At 43.9% G+C, this 22,057-nt stretch overlaps 1 protein-coding gene and 1 pseudogene across 2 annotated transcripts in view; one reads left to right on the top strand and one right to left on the bottom strand.

Annotated features, from left to right (window-relative positions):
* Window positions 1-10,161, top strand: part of LOC103229746 (large ribosomal subunit protein eL13-like) — a 28,077-nt pseudogene extending 17,916 nt beyond the window's left edge.
* CDC42BPB (CDC42 binding protein kinase beta) overlaps window positions 1-22,057 on the bottom strand; it is a 129,387-nt gene that overhangs the window by 104,860 nt on the left and 2,470 nt on the right. The window lies entirely within an intron of this gene.

Here is a 22,057-nt window from a genome sequence, read left to right on the forward strand (position 1 = left end):
TCAAAAAAAAACAAAAAAAGGAAATTTAAACAATGACTATCTTATGATATTGAGAAATTACTGCTATTTTTTTCAGTGTCATATTATTATGGCTATGTTTTTAAAGAAAACTCTCATCTTCTTGAGGCACATACTGAAATATTTACAAATGAGATGACAGATTTCTGGGATTTTCCTAAAAAAATCCTTTTTGGGGAAAGGGGATAAAAGTGAAATACAACTGACTGTGAGTTGATAACTGTTGAAACTGCGCGTTCATTATTCTATATGCTCTACTTTTTTGTTTTGTTTTGTTTTGTTTGCTTTGAGATGTAGTCTCACTCTGTCGCCCAGGCTGGAGTGCAGTGGCACGACTGGCTCACTGCAAACTCCTCCTCCCGGGTTCACACCATTCTCCTGCCTCAGCCTCTGAGCGGCTGGGACTACAGGCACCTGCCACCATGCCCAGCTAATTTTTTTGTATTTTTAGTAGAGACGGGGTTTCACTGTGTTAGCCAGGATGGTCTCGATCTCCTGACCTCGTGATCCACCTGCCTCGGCCTCCCAAAGTGCTGGGATTACAGGTGTGAGCCACCATGCATGGCTGCTCTACTTCTAAATGTATTTGAAATTTCCTATTTGAAATTTTAAACTTTGAAATTTGAATAGAAAATATTACCAATTACTATCACTTTTATTAATACTCATTACACAAATAAAAATACCTCCATATGAAAAACTCACGATACTCCAAAAAAGGAAGAATGATAGTTTAATACATGAGCTCATCACTATTTTCAATAATACCTAAATAGAGGATGGCTGAGTGACATGGGATACTGGCTAGAAGTTTCCGAAAAATTAGTTTCCTTTTACAAATACTCAAAACAGGAAGATTGAATCCAAACCACTACAAGCTCCTGTCCCAAATCACACAGCAGTTTCCTCACTGCAAGTGCATCGCCGCAGGAAAATCAGCCCCACGCCTGGTATATTTGCCATGAGTGCATTTGTTTTATTGCTGGCATTCCTTCTGGGTCATAAAGCAGTTTTATGAGCTGGTAAAACTTCTGTGCGGATTCTACAAAGCTGCCATGGCGAACGGCTTCAGGATCCAGCCTAACATATCTGTCTCCATCTCCTGCATCTGACTGATGCAGGCCCTTTGGACTGACTGGACTTTCAAAAAGTCTATGGTGGCGACTCTCTTACTGTTAAAATGTTTATCTAAGTCTTCCTTTCAAATGTGGTACTGGAGAACGCTGTAGGACAAACAAGAAACAGTTAAAATTGTCCATACCAAACGTTATTTTTAAAAACATTTAAGGCCAGGTGTGATGGCTCATGGCTATTCCCAGCATTTTGGGAGGCTGCGTGAGAGGATCCTTTGAGGCCAGGAGTTTGAGATGAACCTGGGCAAAATAGTGAGACCTTATCCCATTTAAAAAATACACATTTAAAAAACAGTAAAAATGAAAACATTAACGTTCATTTTACTGAGAATATTTCTCTCAAATTATAAATGCAGTATTTTAAACATCATTAAACTTGCAATACAATCGATGACAGGAATTACCATAGCCGGGAAACAAACTGTTAAGAAAAGGGATGTTGAGGCTGGGCATGGAGGTTCATGCCTGTAATCCCAACACTTTGGGAGGCCGAGGCAGGTGGATCACATTACCTGAGGTCAGGAGTTCGAGACCAACCTGGCCAACATGGTGAAACCCCGTCTCTACTGAAAATACAAAATTAGCCAGGCATGATGATACACATCTATAATCCCAGCTACTTGAGAGGCTGAGGCAGGAGAATCCCTTGAACCTGGGAGGCGGAGGTTGCAGTAAGCTGAGATTGTGCCACTGCACTCCAGCCTGGGTGACAGAGTGAGACTCCATTTCAAAAAAAAAAAAGGGGGGGCCGGGCATGGTGGCTCAAGCCTGTAATCCCAGCACTTTGGGAGGCCGAGACGGGCGGATCACGAGGTCAGGAGATTGAGACCATCCTGGCTACCATGGTGAAACCCCGTCTCTACTAAAAAATACAAAAACCTAGCCGGGCAAGGTGGCGGGCATCTGTAGTCCCAGCTACTCGGGAGGCTGAGGCAGGAGAATGGCGTGAACCCGGGAGGCGGAGCTTGCAGTGAGCTGAGATCTGGCCACTGCACTCCAGTCTGGGTGACAAAGCGAGACTCTGTCTCAACAAAAAAAAAAAAAAAAAAAAAAAAGGGATGTAGAGGAGACTATGAAATTAAAACTAATTCAAAATAGCCTGGATTTTTAAAGTTTCTTTCCTTAATATTAAACAACGTTTTTATTTATATTACAAACCAATTATTATTAAAATACTATTGGAGAAAAACTATAAAATCTGATCAACTGAGGATCTAGCAGTATTCAAAAATACCACCATTCAATAGGGGCAACTAGCAATTAATTCTATACTTTTTGTTTTTAAGACGGAGTTTCGCTTTTGTTGCCCAGGCTGGAGTGCAATGGTGAACCTCAGCTCACCATAACTTCCGCCACCCAGGTTCAAGCAATTCTCCTGCCTCAGTCTCCCAAGTAGCTGGGACTACAGGCATGCGCCACCATGCCCAGCTAATTTTGTATTTTTAGTAGAGACGCGGTTTCCCCATGTTGGTCAGGCTGGTCTCGAACTCCCGATCTCAGGTGATCCACCTGCCTTGGCCTCCCAGAGTGCTGGGATTACAGGCGTGAGCCACCACGTCCAGCTCAAGTGGTTTTATAAATGAATACTTTAAAATTTCACTCTCTAAAATATTTTTCAGGGGTCAGGCATGGTGATTTACACCTACAATTCCAGCACTTTGGGAGGCCTGCCAGGCAGGAGGAGCACTTGAGCCCAGGAATTGGAGACCAGCCTGGGCAACACGGTAAGACCTCCACTCTACAAAATACTAAAAATAAGGCCAGGCAGCCAGGCGCGGTGGCTCACACCTGTAATCCCAGCAGTTAGGGAGGCCAAGGCGGGCGGATCACGAGGTCAGGAGATTGAGACCATCCTGGCTAACAAGGTGAAACCCCGTCTCTTCAAAAAATACAACAAAATTAGCCAGATGTGGTGGCAGCCGCCTGTAGTTCCAGCTGCTTGGGAAGCTGAGGCAGGAGAATGGCATGAACCCAGGAGGCGGAGCTTGCAGTGAGCAGAGATTGTGCCACTGCATTCCAGCCTGGGCAACAGAGCGAGACTCTCTCTCAAAAATAAAAAATAAAATAAAATAAAATAAATAAAAATAAAATAAAATAAAATAAAATAATAAAGTAAGGCCAGGCGCACACCTGTAATACACTACCACTTTGGAAGGCCAAGGCAGGAGATCGCTTGAGCTCAGGAGTTCGAAAGCAACCTGGGTAACATAGCGAAACCTCATCTGTACAAAAATACAAAAATTAGCCAAGTGTGGTGGCGCGTACCTGGAGTCCAAGCTACTGGGGATGCTGAGGTGGGAGGATCACCTGAGCCCAGGAGGTCAACGCTGCAGTGAGCCGTGATTATGCCACTGTACTTCTGTTCCAAAAATAAAAATAAAATAAAATATTTTTGAACAGAAGACTGAAAGCTTCATAATTTTTCCTAAAACTACAGTAATTCTGACACCAAAATATTCCATAGATAACATATACAAGTTAAAACCACAGACTATCTACAGACTACTCCTCATTTGGAAATACAAATTTAAAAAAATAAAAAAACGTGCATACGACAGGCTCAACTGTGCAGTCAGAGAATAAAATGTCATGGCTAAGTGTGTTTTATTCTGGGAATGCACATACGATTCTATAGTATGTATGTCAATATAAACAATAAAAAATAGAGAAAGACAAAAATCACAGTTCTCTTGATACATGCAACAACCATATTTCAACATTAACTTCTCATTAAAAGTCTTGACTTCTTATTTTATTTAATTATTTACTGAGATAAAGTCTGGCTCTGTCACCCAGGCTGGAGTACGGTGACACAATCATGGTTCACTGCAGCCTCGACCTCCCAGGCTCAAGCAATTCTCCTGCCTCAGCCTCCTGAGTAGGTAGGACACAGGCCCACACCACCATGTCCAGCTAATTTTTGTGTTTTTTATAGAGACAGGGTTTCGCCATGCTGCCCAGGCTGGATTCAGGCAATCTGCCCGCCTCTTATAGGTGTGAACCACCACGTCTGGCCGTCTCAGACTTTTAGACTAATCAAAATTGATTTTTAATATTTAAAACAATCTTTCAAAGTAACATTCAATTTTAATGGAAAAAGACTAGAATATGCTTTAAAATAAAAAGGCAAGACAATTACAATAACTTCGGGGAAGACTTTCACTCTTCATGGCATACTTCTTGTACTGCTTGAATTTATTTTATCATGAGCACACTTTTCTTTTTCTTTTAGACAGGGTCTCACTCTGTCACCCAGGCTGGAGTGCAGTGGCACAATCACAGCTCACTGCAGCTTCGACCTCCCCAGGCTCAAGCAATCCTCCCATCTCAGCCTCCCAAGCAGCCAGGACTACAGGTGTGCACCACCATGCCCAGTTAATTTTTGTATAATTTGTAGAACTGGGATCTTGCTATGTTGCTCAGGCTTATTTTCATAATTAAAAAAAAAATTAAAATTAAAATAGTACTTGCTGAACGCACTTTTTGTGATTGGTATTCTGATACTTTCAAATACATGGTATAAGAGGCAATCCCAAATCACAGAAAACTGCACCTCAGCTGACCTACGACCACCCTCCAAGGACGTTTGTAAAGCCCAAAGCTAAGGGAGGTGGCCCAAGAGCTATCTGGAGAGGTTTTGAAAGAATTTTAAAAACTGGCCAGGCGCAGTGGCTCGTGCCTGTAATTCCAGCACTCTGGGAGGCCGAGGTGGGCGGATCACGAGGTCAAGAGATCAAGACCATCCTGGTAAACATGGTGAAACCCCATCTCTACTAAAAATACAAAAATTAGCTGGGCGTGGTGGTGGGCACCTGTAGTCCCAGCTACTCGGGAGGCTGAGGCAGGAGAACAGTGTGAACCGGGGAGGCGGCGGCGCTTGCAGTGAGCCGAGATTGCGCCACTGCACTCTAGCCTGGACAACAGAGCGAGACTCCATCTCAAAAAAAAAAAAACGATTTTAAAAACCAAAACAGCTTCTGGTCACAGCACTCATTAATAGCCCCAAAGCGGGCAACCCAGATGTCCATCAGGAGTGGAGAGATAAAGAGAGGGATGAGAATACAGTGCACACTACACAATAACCACAAGGAACTAAGCTGCGGCTATTCCCAATCACGTGGATGGATCTCAAGTACTCTTACTTACAATTACTTTTTATTTTTTGAGACACAGTGTCACCCTGTTCCCAGGCTGAAATTCAGTGGCGTGATCTCAGCTTACTGCAAACTCCACTTCCTGGGTTCAAGCAATCCTTCCACCTCAGCCTGCTGAGTAGCTGAGACTACAGGTGAGCACCACCATGCCCAGCTGATTTTTCTGTTTTTTTTTTTTTTTTTGTAGAGACGGGGTCTCACTATGTTGCCCAGGCTGGTCTTGAACTCCTGGACTTAAGCGATTCACCCACCTCAGCCTCCCAAAGTACTGGGATTACAGGCTACAGTTACCTTTTATTATGGTAAAATATATGTAACATAAAATGTACAATTTTAACCCTTTTTTGAGATTGACGAAGAAAAAAAAAAGCAGCAACTCAAATTGCTAGGATGGAAATAAGAGAAGGGACATTACTACTGACATTAATAGAAATAAAGATTATTAAGAAAAACTATGAACAATCGTATGCCAACAAATTAGATAATCTAAGTGAAATGGACAAATTTATAAAAAGACACAAACTACCAAAATTGACTCTTGAGGAGAAAATGTTAATAGATCTACAACAGGTACAAAGATTGAACTAGCAATCCAAAACACACAAAGAAAGCTGGATAGCTTCACAGGTGCATCTACCAAACATTTAAGTAAGAGTTATTACCAATTCTTCACAAACTCATCCAGAAAAAGGAGAACCCTTCCTAAATCATTCTATAAGGCCTGTATTACCTTGATACCAAACAAACAAACAAAACGACACACGAGGAAAGAAAACTAGACTCAATTTCCCTTCTGAATACAGATGCAAAAATCTTCAACAAAATACAATACTAGCAAACTAAATTCACCAACATGGAGAAAGAATTATATACCATGATCAAGCGGGATTTATCCCAGGAATGTAAGGTTGGTTCAACAAACAAAAACCAATTAATGCAATACACCATATCAACAGAAAAAAATGAGTCACACAAGTATCTCAATGGATGCAGAAAAATCACAACAAAGTCCAACACCCTTTTTCATGGCAAAAACTTAACAAACTAGAAATAGAAGGAAACGTTCTCAACCTGAAAAGGGGCATTTATGAAAACCCACAGCTAATGCCATACTTAATGGTGAAGGTTACATGCTCTCTCCCTAAGGTCAGAAGAAAGACAAGAACGCCCACTAGTGCTATTTCCACTCCACACTGTACTGAAGGTACTAGGCAGGGCAAGTAGGCAACAAAAAGAAAATAAAAGGTATCCAAGTTGAAAAGGAAGAAGCAAAACTATCTGCATTCAGAGATAATTTTATATATAAAATTTATATGATTTTTTAATGTAAAAATCCTAAGGAATTCATTAAAAAAGCTATTAAAACTAATTTAAAAGTTCAGCAATTTTGCAGGCTATAAGATCAATATATAAAAATCAATTTACCTCAGGAATAAATTTAAGAAACTCTTACCCTGCAGTGTGAATGTAATCAATGCCACTGAATTGAACACTTAAAAATAGATAAAGTGGCCAGGCGTGGTGGCTCGCACCTGTATCCCAACACTTTGGGAGGCTGAGGTGGTTGGATCGCCTGAGGTCAAGAGTTTGAGACCAGCCTGGCCAACATGGTGGAACCTCGTCTGTACTAAAAATACAAAAATTAGCCGGGTGTGGTCGCGAGTGCCTGTAATCCCAGCTACTTGGGAGGCTGAGGCAGGAGAATCGCTTGAACTTTCGAGGCAGAGGTTGTAGTAAGCCAAGACTGCGCCACTGCACTCTAGCCTAGGTGATAGCGCAAGACTCCATCTCAAAAAAAAAAAAACAACACAGTTAAAGTGGCAAATTTTTATATATTTTTACCGCAATTAAAAAGAAAACTAAACAACTCTCACTCTGAAAACTATGAAACTTTTTTTTAAAATCTAATTTATTATATTTTTTGAGACGGAGTCTCGCTCTGTCACCCAGGCTAGAGTGCGGTGGCGTGATCCTGACTCACTGCAACCTCCACCTCCCGGGTTCAAGCGATTCTCCCACTTCAGCCTCCCAAGTACGTGGGATTACAGGCGGCTGTCACCACGCCCAGCTAATTTTTGTAGAGACAGGTTTTCACCATGTTGGCCAGGCTGGTCTTGAACTCCTGATCTCAGGTGATCCGCCTACCTTGGCCTCCCAAAGTGTTGGGATTACAGGCGTGAACCACCACAGCCGTCCTTTTTTTTTAATTTTAAAAGATCTAAATAAGTGGAAAGGCATCTTATGTTCGTGGGACAAGAGTTTTTAATATTGTTAAGATGGCAATACTCCCCAAATTGACCTACAGATTCAATGAAATCCTTACAAGAATCCCAGCTGGCTTGCTACCAGAAACTGACAAGCTGATCCTAAAATGCATATGGAAACTCAAAGAACTTAGAAAGAATTGTCAAAACAATCTTGAAAAAGAACTAAGTTGGAGGACTCATACTTCCTGATTTGAAAACTTACTATGAAGCAACAATAATGAAGACAGTGTGGTACTGGCATCAGAACAGACATACACATTAATGGAATACAACTGAGAGTCCAGAAAGAAACTCATACATTTATGGTCAACTGATTTTGACAAGGATTTCAAGACCATTCAACGGGGGAAAGAATAGTCTGTTCGACAAACGTTGTTGGAACAACTGGATATCTGCATGCAAGAGAATGAATGTAACCCCTCTACCTCATGTCAAAAATTAACTCAAAATTGATCAAAGAACTAAATGTAAATGCTGAAACTAAAAAACTCAGAAGAAAACACAGGTGTAAAAGAAAACACAGGTACGAAACTTTGTGAATTTGCATTGCCAATAGATTCTTAGATATGACACACACAAAAAAACAACAAAAAACAGTTAAATTTGTTTTCCTGTGCAGAAGGGCTCTAGGCAGCCACGGCGCCCAACCAGAATGGCATGAAAGCTCTACTTCCACAAGGACTGGCAGCTGGCGCATGGCCACGTGGTTCAACCAGCCGGCCCGGAAGATCCGCAGATGCAAGGCCGGGCAAGCCAAAGTGCCCCACGTTGCCCTGCACACCGCATCAGGACCCATCTGGCCCATCGTGTGGTGCCGCACGAAGCAGTATTCACACCAAGGTGCACACCGGCCGCGGCTGCAGCCTGGAGGAGCTCAGGGTGGCCAGCATTCACAAGACCACTGGCATCTCTGGGGATCCAATGAGTCCACTGAGTCCCTGCAGGCCAAGGTGCTGGGGCTGAAGGAGCACCACTCTAAACTCATCCTCTTCCCCAGGAAGCCCTCGGCCCCCAGTAAGGGAGACAGTTCTGCTGAAGAACTGAAACTGGTCACCCAGCTGACAGGGCCGGTCATGCCCATCCCAAATGTGAGAAGGAGAAAGCCCAAGTCATCACTGAGGAGAAGAATCTCAAAGCCTCTGCTAGTCTCCACACGGTCCATGCCGATGCCCGGCTCTTTGGCATACGGGCAAAAAGAGACAAGGAAGCTGAAGAACAGGATGTTGAAAACAAAAAATGAAGCCCTCTTGGGGACTTGTAATAAATCAGCAGTTTAAAAAAAAAAAGTTAAATTAGACTTCATCGAAATGAAGAACACCTGTGCTTCAAAGGCTACCATCAAGATAGTGAAATGACAACCCACAAAATGGTAGAAAATATTTGAAAATCTTATGTCCAATATGGGGCTTCTATCTAGTATATACAAAGAACTCTTAAAATTCAACAAAAAGACAACCCAATTTTTTCTTTTTTTTTTTTGAGAGGGAGTCTCACTCTGTCGCCCAGACTGGAGTGCAGTGGGGCGATCTCGGCTCACCGCAAGCTCCGCCTCCCGGGTTCACGTCATTCTCCTGCCTCAGCTTCCCGAGTAGCTGGGACTACAGGCACCCGCCACCACGCCCGGCTAATTTTTTTGTATTTTTAGTAGAGATGGAGTTTCACCGTGTTAGCCAGGATAGTCTTGATCTCCTGACCTCGTGATCCGCCCGCTTCAGCCTCCCAAAGTGCTGGAATTACAGGCGTGAGTCACTGCACCTGGCCAAAACAACCCAATTTTTTAAATGAGTAAACAACTTGAATAGATATTTATCCCGAAGCTATACAAATGTCTCTAACACATGAAAAGATGTTCAACAACATTCGCTATTAGGGAAAAGCAAATCAAAACCACAATGAGAAACAACTTCACACTCACTACGACGGTTAGAATTTTAAGTCAGAAAATAACAAGCGTTGTCAAGGATGTGGAGAAACTGGAACCCTTGTGGGCTGCTGGTGGGAACGCAGACTGCTGTAGAAAACAACCTGGCAGTTCTTCAGGATGCTCAACACAGAGCCTTCACATGACCCAGGAATTTCACTCCGAGGTATACACTCGAGGGAAATGAAAACATGTATCTCACAAAAACGTGTACATTAATGTTCAGAGCATCGTTATTAAAAAATAAACAAAAATTACTTGGGAGGCCCAGGTAGGTGGATCACCTGAGGTCAGGGGTTTGAGGCCAGTCTGGCCAACCAGGCAGCCAACAACCGCCTCTACTAAAAATACAGCAGTAAGTCGGGTGTGGTGGCGCACGCCTGTAACCCCACCTACTTGGGAGGCTGAGGCAGGAGAACTGCTTGAACCCAAGAGGCGAAGGTTGCAGTGAGCCAAGATCACACCACTGCACTCCAGCCTGGGCAACAGAGCAAGACTCTGAAAACAAACAAAAAAACAAAAAAAAACAAATAAACAAACAAAAGGTAAACAGATGTCCATTGGCTGGGCGCGGTGGCTCAAGCCTGCAATCCCAGCACTTTGGGAGGCCGAGACAGGTGGATCACAAGGTCAGGAGATCGAGACCATCCTGGCTAACACGGTGAAACCCCGTCTCTACTAAAAAATACAAAAAACTAGCCAGGCGAGGTGGTGGGCGCCTGTAGTCCCAGCTACTTGGGAGGCTGAGGCAAGAGAATGGCATAAACCCGGGAGGAGGAGCTTGCAGTGAGCTCAGACCGGCCATTGCACTCCAGCCTGGGCGACAGATCGAGACTCCGTCTCAAAAAAAAAAAAAAAAAACAGATGTCCATCAACTGATGAATGAACAAAATGAGGGCTGTCCACACAACAGAGTATTATTTGGCCATAAAAAGGGATGATGCACTACATACGCTGCAATACGAGACGAAACTTGACAACATGGTATCAGTCAGGAAAGACCCATATTATATGATGCCACTTACAGAAAATATCCGGAACGAGCAGATATATAATGAAAATAGATTTGTGGTTGCTCAGGGCTGGGGTAGGGGTAGAGTTGGGGGTGACAGCGAAAGAGTACAGGGTTCCTTTGGTGGTGACGGCGGAGATGGTTGCACAACTTGATGAATATACTAAAATACACCGACACTGAAGTGTATGCTTTAGGCAGGTAAATCATGCATGACTTGAACCTCAATAAAGCTGTTACCAAAAAAAAAAAAAAAAAAACAGGAAAAAAGAAATTATCTGGTAATTGTAAATGGTAGAGAAGCCTTTCTTCTTCACTAAAATAAATAAACTATCAGCAGTATAATTCAACTTAAATTTCTCTATATTGCTGACAGCTGGTTTCTGCTTAAAAATCCTCCTAACATATTATGTCACAAGGATTATCAAAATTTCATAAACACAAATCTTGCTTTTTAAAAAAATAACTAAATATTTGTAGAAGGGAATATATCCAGGCTTTTCATTTTGGTTACATAAAACCATGTCTGATGTTTTGAGAAATATTTCTTGTTCTGATACCGTATAATAGCAATGTCATCCCTGACACCTTAATTAACTGGTAAAACTGGAAATAGAGTATTTCCAGTAACTCCTCAATTTGCTGCTAGTCAGACAGTATTTCCCACATATTTGAATCCAGTTTCATTTTAAAGGTACATCCGAAAGCTGTTCTATCAATAAACAAAGACTTTTCAACAATTTGGTTTCAAATACTTCGGGTTAGAAAACAAACATCTATTTAAGACAGAGCTGCAAATTTATTATTATTACTTTTTGGAGACAGAGTCTCACTTTGTTGCCCAGGCTGGAGTGCAGTGGTGCAATCATAGCTCACTTCAGATTCAACCTCCTGGGTTCAACCAATCCTCCCCAGTAGATGAACTACAGGAGCACAGCCAGCTACTTTTTCTTTTTGTTTTTTTTTTTCGAGATGGAGTCTCGCTCTGTTGCCCAGGCTCGAGCGCAGTGGCATGATCTCGGCTCACTGCAAGCTCCGCCTCCCGGGTTCACGCCATTCTCCTGCCTCAGTCTTCTGAGTAGCTGAACTACAGGTGCCTGCTACCACAGCCAGTTTTTTTTTTTGAGACGGAGTAGTCTCGCTCTGTCGCCCAGGCTGGAGTGCAGAGGCGCGATCTCGGCTCACTGCAAGCTCCGCCTCCCGGGTTCACGCCATTCTCCTGCCTCAGCCTCCCAAGTAGCTGGGACTACAGGTGCGTGCCACCACGCCCAGCTCATTTTTTGTATTTTTAGTAGAGATGGGGTCACCATGTTGGCCAGGATGGTCTCGATCTCCTGACTTCATGATCTGCCTGCCTCAGCCTCCCAAAGTGCTGGGATTACAGGCGAGAGCCACTGCGCCCGGCCCTAATTTTTTAAATTTAATTTTGTAGACACAGGGATCTCACTATGTTGCTCAGGCTCCCGGGCTCAAGCAGTGTTCCCACCTGGGCCTCCCAAAGTGCTGGGACTACATGCGTTGAGCCACCATGCCTGGCCTCCAAAATTAACCTTTAAGGATTGCTGCATAACCACTAATAAAATCAACATCTTTCTCAATAGTAAAGAGTCAACAGAAATGGTATTTCAAATTACAGTATAAGGTGGGTCAGGTGTGGTGGCTCACAGCTGTAATCCCAGTACTTTGGGAGGCCAAGGCAAGAGGATCCCTTGAGCTCGGAGTTCAAGACCAGCCCGGCCAACATAGGGAGACTCTGTCTCTAAAATAAAGAAACGCTGAAAAATAAATTCAGCTCATCAATTTAAGTTTTTTAAACAAAGTGATAGATTGAATTATTTTAATTCAATGATTTCACACTAACAAGGGTGAAGTACAACAGAGCAAGGGCGCTGAAGTGCTGTTTCGGGTGCTGTGGTAAGGGAGTTCTAGTCACTTTTGTGTCTCACTAGAGAATGATGAGGGGTAAGAATATTTCTTATTCTGCTCTGGTCTATTTTCAATGGGTGATTTCCTAGATACTAAAAGCTCTGGAGGTTAAACACAGCTCTATGACATTTCCAGAAAGATGAAGTTTCTACAGGCAACTCCGGAGTCACAAAAGTCCAGCTGTGAACATCCCCACATCACATGGTCTCCACAGGGACCCCGTACCCTCCCAGCCCCGAGGAGCAGGAGCTGTCCAGCCCCGAGGAGCAGGCGCTGTCCAGCCACCGTTTTTCCCCTTTCAACACTTTCTTCAGCTACTCCCTGCTTCTTCACAGTCTCGTAACCCCCTTCTCCTCTCTCCTCCAATGCTTGTGCAGTTACGAGAAAAACCTGCTCTCCCCTCATCCCATTTCCTCCTTCTACCCATGGGGGACTCTTTCAAGTAAGTAAGTGTAAGAATAGAAACAGCAACATATCCAAATCAAAACAAAGAGGAACTATACCCTCACTTTGTGCAGAGGTTAGAGCTGGGGCGTCCCGCATACCTGGAAACCACGGCGGCACATGATCACACCGCCACAGAGCCTCAAGGACAACATGAGCTCCAGAACAGGAATTTTGTTTTCTTCACTGCTGCAATGCCTAGCACATCTTAAGTCCTTAAAAAATATTTGCTAAGTGAATGACAAGGGACGACAGCAGACTAGAAATGTCAACACGATTTTGCACAGTGGGAAAAAGCAAACCGATGAGTGGTATCTAACTCAGCAAAGCCAGAAAACCAGAACTTAACTGGGCAGCAGGCAACGAGACTGGGGAACGAGAAGAGGCGCTGAGATCGCTGAAGGCCTGTGGTTAATGGGCAGAAAAGAGCATGCACTTCAAGTCCACAGGAAAAGCAGTTAGATCCTCCCCCAGCAGCCCTCCTCCACCTCAGCCACCTTACCAGAAACCGACAGCTATGCCCCCCACCCCTAAACCCCAAGCAGGAGACCGGAAACTTCTCTCTGGGGAGACTTACAGCTCCAAAATAAAGAATTCTATCACTAACTTCTGGTAGTGGCCCTCAAATTGGCAGGGTCCACGCTCTATTTCCTGATGGTGAGACTCAACACTTAAAGTTTGCCCCATGCATACAGGGAGTTTCCAATCGGCCGACTCATAATCATGGAAACACAGTCAATAATCACCAGATTTTCAGACAGACGCCTCTAACAAAGAGAATGACCAAAGTAGAAAACAGGTGAAAAAGAACGAGCAGGAAACAGACAAGATAGGAGGCAAAGGGAAACATCTACATAACAGATGTGTGCAGGAATCAATAAAACATTAAACAAAGAGAAATGTGTCTAAAACACATTGCCTTCATGAAACAGAAAGAGGATGTTATAAAAAGGAAGACTGAGAACAACAACACTTTTTTTTGGAGACAATCTCTCTCTGTCAACCAGGCTGGAGTGCAGTGGCGTGATCTCAGTTCACCGCAACCCCCGCCTCCCAGGTTCAAGTGATTCTCCCGCCTCAGTCACCAGAGTAGCTGGGATTACAGGCACCGGCCACCATGCCCGGCTAGTTTTTGTATTTTTAGTAGAGACGGAGTTTCCCCATGTTGGCTAGTCTGGTCTCAAACTCCTGACCTCAGGTGATCCACCTGCCTTGGCCTCCCAAAGTGCTGGGATTACAAGCATGAGCCACCACGTCCAGCCTTACATTGAATTTTGGTTTCTGACATTGTATCTTTCATTTTTAAGTGTTCTTGGCTGGGCACGGTGGCTCACGCCTGTAACCCCAGCACTTTGGGAGGCCGAGGCGGGTGGATCTTGAACAAGGTCAGGAGTTCAAGACTAGCCTGGCCAACATGGTGAAACCCCATCTCTACTGAAAATACAAAACTTAGCTGGACACGGTGGCGGACACCTGTAATCCCAGCTACTCGGGAGGCTGAGGCAGAGAACTGCTTGAACCCGGGAGGCAGAGGTTGCAGTGAGCCAAGATCACGCCACTGTACTCCAGCCTCGGTGACAGAGCGAGACTCTGTGTCAAAACAAAAACAGAAACAAAAACAAACAAATAAAAACTCAATGTAAAAACTAGAGGATTAAGTTGAGAACCTTTCCTTAAAAACTCAGAACAAGGCAGGCACAGTGGCTCATGCCTGTAATCCCAGCACTTTGGGAGGCCGAGGTGGGCGGATCACTTGAGGCAGGAGTTCAAGACCAGCCTGGCCAACATGGCAAAACGCTGTCTGCACTAAAAATACAAAAATTAGCCAGGCATGGTGGTGCACGCCTGTAATCCCAGCTACTCGGGAGGCAGAGGCACGAGAATCACTTGAACCTGGGAGGCAGAGGTTCCTGTGAGCTCAAATCACGCCACTGCACTCCAGCCAGGGCAACAGAGTAAGATTCCATCTCCCAAAAACAAACAAACAAACAAACAAAAACAAAAGAAAGAGCATTTTCAGACAGACTTGGTTCAAAAAATCTACCTCCGATGAATTCTTTCTCAAGAAGCTACTAGAAGATTCACTCCACCGAAAGATAAAAGACACAGAATCCAGAAAAGGGAATTCAACAGAGGAAAGAGACACAAATAATCCCTGCAAGGAATGAAAAGCACTCCAAGGACTGCTCAGTAGCAGGCCTGCAGGACACACAGCCCAGGCTGAAACAGAGAAGTGGCAGGTCTGGAAGGGATGAAGGTGATAAGATTATTGAGGTGTTTAATGGAGGAGTTCTAGTTAAACGTCTGGCACTAAATTCATGACTGTACACTGAAAACCAAGCTAAAGAAAATCCGGCCGGGAGCAGTGGCTCACTCCTGTAATCCCAGCACTTTCGGAGGCCAATGCGGGTGGACTGCTGGAGGTCAGGAGTTCAAGACCAGCCTGGACAACACGGTGAAACCCCATCTGTACTAAAAGCACAAAAATTAGCCGGGCGTGATGGCAGGTGCCTGTAATCCCAGCTACTCGGGAGGGTGAGGCGGGAGAATCACCTGAACCCGGGAGGCAGAGGCTGCAGTGAGCTGAGATCATGCCACTGCACTCCAGCCTGGCCAACAGAGTGAGCCTCTGTCTCCAAAAAGAAAAAAAAAAACAAAAATTTACTCCATGAGATTATTACAAGAAAAAAAAAAAAAAGAAAGAAAGAAAATTCATTCCAGTAACACAAAAATATTTCCCTTAGTAAATTGTATCTTACATGGCTTAGCTGTGAAGACAGTTACCTAACAAAAACAGTGTAGACACTGAATATCAATTTAAACAAAATTATATAAACATATTTGGGACACAGGAAAAGAGCAAGGGGTGAATGTGTTTCAAGCAGTGGAGGGAGAATGTAGAACAGTTCTAAAGCCTCTTCTACAGCAGAAGTCAGCAGACAATGTCTAAAATGGAAAAATCAGAAATTAGCAGTACCAGCATGCTATACAGAAACATGAAATTTAAGGCAGGCATTGCTCAGCACCCACCAATATCCATGGTTCTTCTATAGTAACATCCCACCCTCGGCCTGCTTGGCTGAAGGAGGGTGGGATGGCCACCGTCTCAGATGGTGGCCTGAGGGTGGGAAAAGGCCACAGCCCCGGAGGCTTCTTGGAGCAAGGCCGTCCAACCAGCGCTGACTGCGGACACGTCAACTTCACGTGAGAGAAATCAACCTGGTTTTATTTAAGTCACTGTCACTTTGTTCTCCATTACTGGCAGCTAAATGTGATCCTAACTAAAATGATAAGTAGAAACAGAGGAGTTAAAAGTGGCAGTCTGTGGGAAGTCGGAGCGCAGAGCAAGCAACTGGTAGAAGGACTGCTATCTTGCATTACAACCCAGTAGTACTGCTTGGTTTCCAAAACTAAGTAAATGCATTACACTGATAAAAGCTAAACTATATTTAAAGAAAATCACCCCACGGGGCATGGTGGGAAGTGTTGTTAACCTTAACTTTTTTTAAATTTGAGACAAAATTTTGCTCTTGTTGCCCAGGCTGGAGAGCAATGGCACGACCTCAGCTCACTGCAACCTCTGCCTCCTGGGTTTAAGTGATTCTCCTGCCTCAGCCTCCTGAGTAGCTGGGATTACAGGTGTGCGCCACCAGCTCGGCTAATTTTTGTATTTTAATAGAGATGGGGTTTGACCATGTTGGCCAGGCTGGTCTCGAACTACTGACCTTGTAATCCGCCCACCTTGGCCTCCCAAAGTGCTGGGATTACACGCATGAGCCACTGCACTTGGCCATAACCTTAACTTCTAAAACTAAGATTAGATGCATCTTTTGGGGTCAATTTCAAATTCTAATACTGACTTGTGGATATCAAACTTTTTATTTTAAAGGCAACAGAATATGAAGGCATTGCAGTTTTGGAAAGGTGAAGTGATGAAGAGAGTTTGAGACTGATCTGGCAGAGGTATTTAAAACTTCAAGTGGGAAAGGCATTCATTTAGGCCTGAGGACTTGAGAGCTTTAGCTAGGTCACTAACAATGAGAATAGAAAGAAAAGGCTAAAATAAAATAAAGATATTTCAAAGCAGGCACCTGCAAGGAGGCTTGAGGCTGACCACAGTCCTGTGAAGGAAAGAAACGCTGGTTAGAGGGCAGCTCCTCCAGAAACAGTTAGGGAAAATGCTCAGAACCTAGTTTACCCAAGGGGAGCGGGGAGCAGGCTGGAGGGCAGGTTCATACGACCTCCCCAAATTCCTCACACAGCAGAGCGCAGTGGCTCACGGTTATAATCCCAACATTTGGGAGGCCAAGGTAGGAGGATTACTTGAGCCTGGGTTCAATTCCACCCTGGGCAACACAGCAAGACCTCGTTTCCACAGAAAATAAAAAATTAGTCAGGTGTAGGGGTGCATGCCTATAGTCCCAGCTATTCAGGAGGCTTAGAATGGAGGACTGCCTGAGCCTGGGAGGTCAAAGCCACAGTGAGACATGATAGAGTCACTACACTCCAGCCTGGGTAACAGAGCAAGACCTTGTCTTGGGGGGAAAAAAAATTCCTAACAGTCTTCCAACCTACGACTCTGCGATTTTGGAGGTCAGGGAAATCATCATCTAAATTAACACTGGGAATCACCTTACAGTAGGTCCCAAGTGTTCTCCAAAGAGGCTCCAATCCAAGGACTGAATCTGAATGAAATTATATCATTCCATTCAAAGTTATCTTTCAATGTCTAATTCCTAAGAAAAACAAAAATCCAAAGTTCTCTATTACATAACGATTCTTTTTGCAGTTTTAATCAAAAAACAATTTTGTTGCCACAGTTACCTACCAATCAATAAAACTAACCAAAAACCTAACCCCCAACAGAGATTGTTTAAAATCAAACTGAAACTTGACCTTTATCTCCTAGTTAGTGGCTAGTCTATTGGGGGTGGGGGGACGGGGAAGAAAGATTACTACACACAGTTCACACTGCCAAAACACTTCTGATTTTAGATTTAAGGAGAGTGTGTTCCCTCTCATCCATTCTCATCAGCAAGAGAGCCTTTCTGTGAGCTTCTCACACAAATTTAAGGTAATCATAATATACTGTCGTCCCATAACACTAAGAATCTAAGAATAAAACAAACATAGTCAAGGACTAATAGGTATTATGTCATAGGACTAACAGGTATGTTTTGGGATGAGATTACATGGTAACATTGTTTTTGGTCTCTTCCAGCAAAAAAAAAAAAAAAAGCTTTCTGTCTCTTTTCAGAGAAAAGCATTTGACAGTTTCACTGTATTTAATATAGTTTGGAATTAACAGTCCTGTGTGCCTGCCTGTTTATCCAGCATCACTAATGTCAGCACAAACAGGAGATATCTAAGGGCACCTGGCTTGGCGACAAGAGGGAGGGTGGAGGCAAGCAGAGGTGCTCTCTGTCAACCCTGCAGTGTTGTGAGTTCTGTAATTTACATGCATTTGAGTATTTTGCTTGAAGGACAATTCACTGCACATTTTAATTTTTCAGGTAGTTCACACAGTGGTATCCTGAAGTGAGAACTATTTCTTCAAATCCAATTTTATTTCTTTGAAATCTAGATTTAAGATAGATGCTGTTCACTTGTAAAGCCCAACTGTCACGGAAGGAAGGGGTTTTTCTTTTTTGGAGGCAGGGTCTTGCTCTGTTGCCCAGGCTGGAGTGCAGAGGCGCAATCTCAGCTCGCTGCAACTTCCGCCTCCTGGGTTCATGAGATCCTCCTGCCTCAGCCTCCCAAGTAGCTGGGACTACCCGTGCCACCATTCCCGGGTAATTTTTGATTTTTTAGTAGAGATGGGTTTCCACCTTGTTGGCCAGGCTGGTCTCAAACTCCTGATCCACTCACCTTGGCCTCCCAAAGTGCTGGGATTACAGGTGTGAGCCACCACACCCGGCCTGCAGTTTTAAGACAGAAAAGATAGGGCTGGGTTGTTAATGTTTAATGGTTTCAGCTGTCCTATCTCATGCTATTACCGTCAGTATCAAACAGCTACCATAGAATCTACATGATCTAAATTATATTATAACCTAATTTTTATCATGCAATCCTAATATTTCCCTATAATTCAGATCTTACTCAAAAGATCTATTTCTGAAGTCTATTATTTTAAAAAAGTGTTCCCATGTTATGCAAACATTCTATCCAGAGAAATCATTAAGATAAAATGTATCTGAGCCAGGCACAGTGGCTCACGCCTGTAATCCTAGCACTGTTTATTATGAGATGTTTAGCACTGTGTCAGTTAACTCTTACTTACTAAATTCGGTGGTGTCATCCCACTCACACCTTGGGCTGCCCATCCCCACACTAACAGCTACGGGCATTCACATCCATGGAGGAGGACTCTGAGAAGATACTGTCACACTCCTGGTGAGAAAAGCCACAAACGAGGAACCACCCAGAAGACTGGGAGGATTAATTCTATTCATGAAGAGGAAGCACATCTCGAGAGAAGATGCCCCGGACTGGGAACTGGAAACCCATGTTCTGCCTCTGTGACGCGTGTCCACACCAGCATCAACCCGGAGGCCTCCCTCCTGGTCTGCAGGTCACACAGCAGCCAGGGCAGAAGACCACTGGGGCCTGTCCAATGCCCATAGGCTAGGATTTCAAACATCAGCTCCATCCAAATGCAACACTAGCTGTTACAAATAAGATGTGGGAAAAATATTTAACACAGGAGACAGTATTTGTATATGACAAAGATGAAAGACAACAAATTCATCTCATTGGGTTGTCCGTATTTGTTGCTATTTACATTTGGAAACTATAAAGTGTTTTATATGTTCCTTCAAATGTATCAAGATATTTTCAAAAATAGCTTAAAGAAATATACATGCAAGGCTGGGCATGGTGGCTCATGCCTGTAATCCCAGCACTTTGGGAGGCCAAGGCGGGTGGATCATGAGGTCAGGAGTTCAAGACCAGCCTGGCTATGATGGTAAAACCCCATCTCTACTAAATATACAAAAATTAGCCAGGCATGGTGGCAGGTTCCTGTAGTCCCAGCTACTTGGGAGGCTAAGGCAGAGAACTGCTTGAACCCGGGAGGCAGTGCTTGCAGTGAGCCAAGAATGCACCACTGCACTGCAGCCTGGGCAACAGAGTGAGACTCTGTCTCAAAAAAGAAAAAAAAAAGAAAAGAAATATACATGCAAAGCACAGCATTAAGGTCTAAGATTTCACAGAGGAAACCAATCAAGCTATAGGAAAATTAAAGACAAAAACCTACAATGAAAGTTGAAATGACTCGGCCAGGCGCGGTGGCTCACACCTGTAATCCCAGCACTTTGGGAGGCCGAGGCGGGCGGATCACGAGGTCAGGAGAGCGAGACTATCCTGGCTAACACAGTGAAACCCCATCTCTACTAAAAACACAAAAAAATTCAGCCGGGCGCAGTGGCTCACACCTGGAATCCCAGCACTTCGGGAGGCCAAGGCAGGTGGATCACGACGTCAGGAGATCAAGACCATCCTGGCTAACACAATGAAACCCCGTCTCTACTAAAAATAGAAAAAATTAGCCAGGCGTGGTGGCGGGGCCTGTAGTCCCAGCTACTCGGGAGGCTGAGGCAGGAGAACGGCGTGAACCTGGGAGGCGGAGCTTGCAGTGAGCCGAGATCATGCCACTGCACTCCAGCCTGGGTGACAGAGCGAGACTCCGTCTCAAAAAACAAAACAAAACAAAACAAAAAATTAGCCGGGCATGGTGGTAGGTGCCTGTAGTCCCAGTTACTTGGGAGGCTGAGGCAGAAGAATGGCATGAACCTGGAACGCACAGCATGCAGCGAGCTGAGATCTTGCCACCGCACTCCAGCCTGGGTGACAGAGTGAGACTCTATCTCAAAAAAAAAAAAAAGTTGAAATGACTCTTGTCCCATGCAACCACTGTGGTGATAAGAAAATATGAGCCAAAAATAATCATCTTTTATTTATTTTTGAGACAGGGTCTCACTCTGTCACCCAGGCTGGAGTGTAGTGGCACGATCACTGCTCACTGAAGCCTTGACCTCCCAAGCCCAAGTGATCCTCCCACCTCAGACTCCAGAGTAACTGGGACCACAGGTGTGCGCCACCATGCCCAGCTAATTTTTACATTTTTATAACATTTTATTTTTACATTTATTATAGAGACTGGGTTTTGTCAGGTTGCTCAGGCTGGTCTTGTCCTCCTGGGCTCAACCAATCCTCCACCCTGGCCTCCCAAAGTGCTGGGATTACAGGCCTGAGCCACCACACCAGGCCACAATCTTCCTTTAAAACTTAAAAAGTTTACTACCTATACTTTCCAAATTTCCTCATTAAGCCTCCAAATCTGGGCTGAATCAGCTACTTTTCTTCCTTAAGTTTCAAGAATTCTCCATAATTGTCATTAGATACCTGGTAAGATTTGGGAAGTGGGGAAAGGTTGGCTTTTCCACATGACAGAAATCGACGTATCAGAGGTTTCAAATGTCATGGAGTGGTGAATCCAAAAACTGAACAGTCCACTCATTGATAGCCTATATGTGTTTCCTGAGCAGAAGTAACTGATAGATAGAGTACCTAATATTGCTCTATAAACAGTTTTATTCAAAAGCATTATTCTGTGCTTTCCATTCGAAACAACTAGGCAATTCCAAGCAACATTAAATACTAACTGCACACACGTCAACTAGAAATACACCACTTTAGAGTTACAATGATGTATATGTTAACATAAATGAGTTTAAATACTTGTAAAATATATTGATATTTCATTAAAACACCACCTTCTAAGTTCATTCTTCTCTATAACTGAAAATTTATACTTTTGTGCAAACTGAGTTCCTAAGAGAATAATGTAGTTTGTAATCACAATTTCCAAAGAGCCAAAATACAACTTTGAAAACATGTCTATGTTATAGCACACAGTTCCTGTTTAGATTTGGAAAGGTCAGATCTCATAAAATATGACCTCCACACATGTTGAGAAGAGCTTCCTCCAGGGAAGCCCACCAGTAATGCCTGGTGGGGAGAGGTGGCTGCACAACGGCCCACAGGGCCCCAGCCCTCAGACTAATCTCCTTCTAGGTACCAGGGCAGAGGCCAGTGGGACAACACCTTCCCAGCAAAACCAACTTTCTCTCTGTTTCCTCCTCCCAGTCACACTCACAGGTGGTGCACCAAGTTGAACCTGA

Source organism: Chlorocebus sabaeus, chromosome 24, assembly GCF_047675955.1.
Source record: "Chlorocebus sabaeus isolate Y175 chromosome 24, mChlSab1.0.hap1, whole genome shotgun sequence".
NCBI classification, from domain to species: domain Eukaryota; kingdom Metazoa; phylum Chordata; class Mammalia; order Primates; family Cercopithecidae; genus Chlorocebus; species Chlorocebus sabaeus.